The sequence below is a fragment of the Chrysochloris asiatica genome, unplaced genomic scaffold (assembly GCF_000296735.1).
Source record: "Chrysochloris asiatica unplaced genomic scaffold, ChrAsi1.0 scaffold00108, whole genome shotgun sequence".
NCBI classification, from domain to species: Eukaryota; Metazoa; Chordata; class Mammalia; order Afrosoricida; family Chrysochloridae; genus Chrysochloris; species Chrysochloris asiatica.
This window is the reverse complement of record NW_006408626.1, coordinates 3,261,590-3,266,838: the sequence shown is the minus strand read 5'-3', so window position 1 is coordinate 3,266,838 and position 5,249 is coordinate 3,261,590. Positions and strand designations below refer to the sequence as shown.

General features: G+C 38.4%; 1 pseudogene; it reads left to right on the top strand.

The window, feature by feature from the left end:
- Window positions 1–2,262: 2,262 nt before the first annotated feature.
- LOC102834971 lies at window positions 2,263–3,782 on the top strand (annotated as a pseudogene).
- Window positions 3,783–5,249: the final 1,467 nt, after the last annotated feature.

The following is a 5,249-nucleotide window of genomic DNA, read 5'->3' as shown; positions in this document are numbered from 1 at the left end:
AAGGTATTTGAAATTAACTAATCAATGGTTTTGCAGAATTCTATCATGTGATCTTCAGCATCAGTTTTATCACCAAGGCCAGTTTTCCAACTACTGAGTCTTCCTCTTTGTTTCCAACATTTGCACTTCAATCATCAGTAATGATCAATACATCTTGATTGCATGTTTGTTCAATTTCAGATTGAAGATGTTGGTAGAGTTGTTCTATTTCATCTTCACTGGCCGTAGTGGTTGGTGCATAAATTTGAATCAAGTGGTATTAACTGGTCTACGCTGTAGGAACATGGATATTATCCTATCACAGACAGCTTTGTGCCTCATGACTTATCTTGATATGTTCTTTTTGACAATAAATGCAACCCCATTCCTCTTCAATTTGTGATTTTTGGCATAGTAAAACATGTGGTTGTCATATTCAAAATGGCCAATACTAGTCCATTTCAGCTTACTAATGCCTAAGATATTGATGTTTATGTGTTCCATTTCATTTTTGACAATTTCCAATTTTCCTAGATTGTATTTCGTACATTCCATGTTCTGATTATTAATGGAAGCTTACAGCTCTTTCTCTTCATTATGAGTTATGCTCTATCAGCACTGTAGGAGGGTCCCAATCTCTCCACATCTTTGCCAGCATTTATTGTTCTCTGCTTTTTTGAACTTCACTTTTACTGCTTGTGTGAGATGATATCTCATTGTTGTTTTGATTTGTATCTCTCTAATGGGAGTCCTGGTGTGACGCTCTGAGCTAATGTGTCAGACTGCAAGGTCAGTGGTTTATGCTCACCAGCTGCTCATTGGAAACCCTATACAGGATTGCTATGGGTCAGAATTTATTCCACAGCACTTAACAACAACAATGGCTAATGAATGTGAACATTTCTTCATACGTTTGTTGGCTGCTCAAATGTCTTCCTTGGTGAAGTGTCTGTTCATGTCCTGTACCCATTTTAAATTTTTGTCTGTTTTTAGCAGAGGTGTTGTAGTCTCTATAGATTTTAGAAACTAGTCCCTTGTCCAATATGTCATTGACAAAGATTTCTTTCCATTCTGTGGGCTCCCTTTTTACTTACTCTTTTAGTGAAATCTCTACAGCCATCTTTCTATGTGTCTGGGCCCAGACACTGGGTACACCCATGGTCGTGTCTGCTGTCAATCACTGACCAGGGTATGGGGAGAAGAAGGAACAGGAGGAAGAAGAGCAATAAGAGGAAAAGAAGAAAAGGAAGAGAGGATACTGCTACTTCTGCTGCCACCCCAACTCTTCATTTTCTTTTTAGTCTGTTGAAAATGCAGTTATTGTTCCAATCCTTTGAAAAAAATCTATGTTTATCTTCTAGCTGATAATTAAGATTTTCTCATTGATTATGTTTCCCATCAGTTTTATTATAATGAATCTAGATGTGATCTTCTTTTAAAACTTTTTCATTCAGATTTATATGATTTCTAAAATCTGTAGTATGCGTCTTTCTTCAATTTTAGAAAATTCTCAATTTTTATCCTTTCAAATATTGTTTCTGACCCATCATCTCTCTCCTTTTTATTTTAAATAGTATATTCTATAAACTGTGTTTTCTTTTGTCTCTTGTATTTTCTATTCTTTTTCCTCCCTCCTCATCTTACTTCTAACCTGTTATTTAACTTGCTATATCTCTTTCACTATTCTGTTGTTAATTGTATTGATTGTGTACCTAATCTTGGTATTTATGATAACCATACTTATTTCAAATTTTGTTTCTTTACTTCAATATCTGGAGTCCCAGTAGATTTGTTTCAATTATTGTCCTTGCTAGTAATAGTTGTCATTCATGTTATGTTTTAAATCTTGTATAACTAATATTTTGAGTTTTTAATATTGCATTTTCAAAATTGTTTGTAAAAATAGTTTGAATGCATGGATTATGTTATTTTGCCCAAGAATTTCGTTCTTTTGGCTTATGGTACCTGGTAAAACTCAAAGGTAACAAGTGCAAAACAGAACTATAGGGGCTGACTAGGAGGGGAGCTGGGGGACCTGGCCGGAATCGGGGACTCCCTGTCAGGGCAAGGTACCCGCCATGCCCAAAGCTGGGATGCCGCTCCGGAAGCACCTGACATGGGAAGACTATGTCCTTCCCAGAAAGGTGAACATGACCCCAGTCGGCCCGGCCCGGGTCCCCGTAGTCCAGAAGAGGAAAAGGCTCCAGGACCACCCTGTCAGCAGGGACCCTCCCATCCACCTGGACCGCCCCCTGCCGGCAAAGTGGAAAGGAAGAAAAATAAATGGCTCACAAGCAGATGAAGGAAGATTTTGTCAGGAATCTCAATGGAACCACTGCCCTGGAAATCATCCAGAGCCTGTGCTTGCCCGCCGCCTGTGTCCTGTGCAGGGGGCTGCTGACTGTTCTTGTCCAACACATCTGTTCTTCATATACCTGGAGAATTCAATTCTTCATTGACTTTGTTGTCCTGATGGAGTTCCCCTGGTGGCCTCGTTCACTATCTTGTCTTCATTCCTCCTCCTTGAGCAGTTCACTGTATTTATCTTTGGGACAGGACTGTCCTATCAAATATACTGCAGGAGAACCTGCTATGCTAGAGTGCCTGTGCAGAATATCTATGGAAAATTCTTGAAAATCCGTCTAGAAGCAGAGTACATTCCAGTCATCACCTGTTTCCGGGTAATTAACAGTGTACTTAGTGCTATTGCTATGTTGGCTGTGGACTTCCCACTTTTTCCCAGACAATTTGCCAAAACGGAGCTCTATGGGACAGGAACAATGGATTTGGGAGTAGGAGGCTTTGTTTGTGGGTCTGCAATGGGTTGTACAGAGGTTAAAAGAAAATCTAACATGCAGGGATTCGGATTTTATCAATTTACATAGTCATTGTACTCTGTCTGGCCATTAGTTTTCCTAGGAATAGGGCGACTAGCCATTATAAAATGCATAGGCTATCAGGAACATTTAACTGAATATGGAGTTCATTGGAACTTTTTTTTTACCATAGCAATTGTGAAATTGATAACATCACTGCTTTTGATTATTTTCCCCTTAAATAAATCTTGGATTGTGGCCATCAGCATTAGTACATTGTACCAGCTAGCTCTTGACTTTACCCCACTAAAGAGGTTACTTTTGTTTGGCGCTGATGGTAGAGGTACAAGGGTTGATTTATTAAATGCCAACTGAAAAGGGATCATCTCTGTTTTCAGGTACTTGGCAATATATATGGCTGGTGTACAAACAGGGTCATATCTGTTTAAAAACAGATCACATATCAAAGATTGGATCAAAGTATTGTGTTGGCTTCTATTGATAGGTATTAGCCTCTTCATATGTCTTTACATAGTTCAGACAAATATAGAAGCCGTATCTCGGAGAATGGCCAATTTAGCCTTTTGTGTCTGGATAGTTGCTACTAGCCTCATTTTTCTTAGTAGTTTTTTAATTGGTGATCTCATTCTGAATTTTGCCAAATTTCTATTTAAAGGGACTCTAGTACCATATTCTTGGAAACTTACCAGTCACCTACTACAACTAAAAAGCATTCAGACTCTCTAGTCCCTGAAGCTGAAAAAAAAAAAAAAGAGAGCCAGTCTTTGTTTAATCACAGCTATCAACAGAAACCAGTTATTTTTTTTCTTGCTGTCAAATATAACAACTGGCTTGATCAACCTGATGGTAGATATGTTACACAGCAGTACTTTGTGGACCTTATGTGTGCTGTATCTTTACATGTTTATCAACTGTTTAGTTACATTTGTGCTGTATTTGCAAGATAAGACTATAAAATTTTGGTGATTGAGATGGGTAGAGTTCATTTGTACTTGGACAGTATTTTAATGGAGAGTATTAAATGTGAAAAAAATGTGCTTTTGGAAATCTACCATAATTTATTACAAAATAAGTTCCAACCCTTCTCTGTAACAAAGTTGATATATACTTTTTTAATGTATCTCACCACTATAAACCAAACCAATAGAGAGGAAACAAAGTTTGTAATTTGTTAGAATGTTTATTAAATTTCAGTATTTCAAAGAAACTTATAACACTTAAAGGTTAGTATTAGGATTTTTTCTTATCATGTTATACCATTTTGAATTTTTAAATCTTAAATACAGGGTCGCTATGAGTCAGAACCGACTCAGTGGCACATAGCAATCATTCTGTATTTTTAAATGGTATATATAGCTTTTTAATGTTTTTCTTAGATTAGGACTTAAGTTTACAGAGCAACATTTCCTACACATTTTGATTCATGACATTGATTGCAATCCCCATAATTCAGCAGCATTCTTCCTATATCTGTTTCTATTTGTCCTTACCTGTTTCTTGCTGCCTTCTGAACTTGGTTCTTGTTGGGTGTGGTGGAGTCTGTTTCCACTCATAGTGACCCTGTGGAGTTTCTGAGGAGTGACTGGTGGGTTTGAATTGCTGACCATGCAGTTAGCAGTCCAGTGCTTATCGTATAGCACCACACCAGGACTCCTAAGCTTTCTCGGGCAATGCTGCCTTTTGACCACATATAGTTGGTTAGTCTAGACTTATAAAGGTACCAATAACACCTCCTTGTTTTGCTGAAAGTTGAGCCACAGAAGTGGTGTGAAGTGTGACCAAGGGCCAGTCTTTGGGATTCCACCAGTGTTAGACCAGTAAGCCTGATTTTTAATGATTGAGTTCTGTTCCACCTTTTTCTCCCACTCAGTCTAGGCCTTCCTATTGTGATCCCTTTCACAGTGATTGTCAGTGGTAGCAGGGTACCACCTAGTTCTCTTCTCAGATCATGGAGGTTGGGGTTCCAGTGCTTCATTAGGTCTTTGGAATAATCATTTCTATGTGTCTAAATTTCTTCACTCTACTCTGCATGAGGAGAGAACAATAATTGCACCTTAGGTGGCCATGTGGTATGTATTAAGAAAAAAACTGTATAAATTGGGTGAAGTCTTGCAGAGGAATTCAGCTTTCCATTCAACAGTCCATGCACAGTTTGTTTCATGTCATTGATTGCAATCCCCACAGTGTAACATCACTTAGCCCACTTTTTCTGTGCTTGCCATTCCATTCTTCCTTTTTAACCCTTCTCAACTTTGTCCTTGTGTAAATGCTTCCCTTTTGATCTCAAATGGTTGATTACTCTAAGGTCTGGGAAGCTCACTATTGTTACTGTTCTCCTTATAGACCTGTCTATTGTTTGACTGGAGTCCTTGGTGTGGCTCTGTGGGTTAATGTGCTGGACGGCAAGGTTGTTTGAACTGCAAGGTAGGTGGT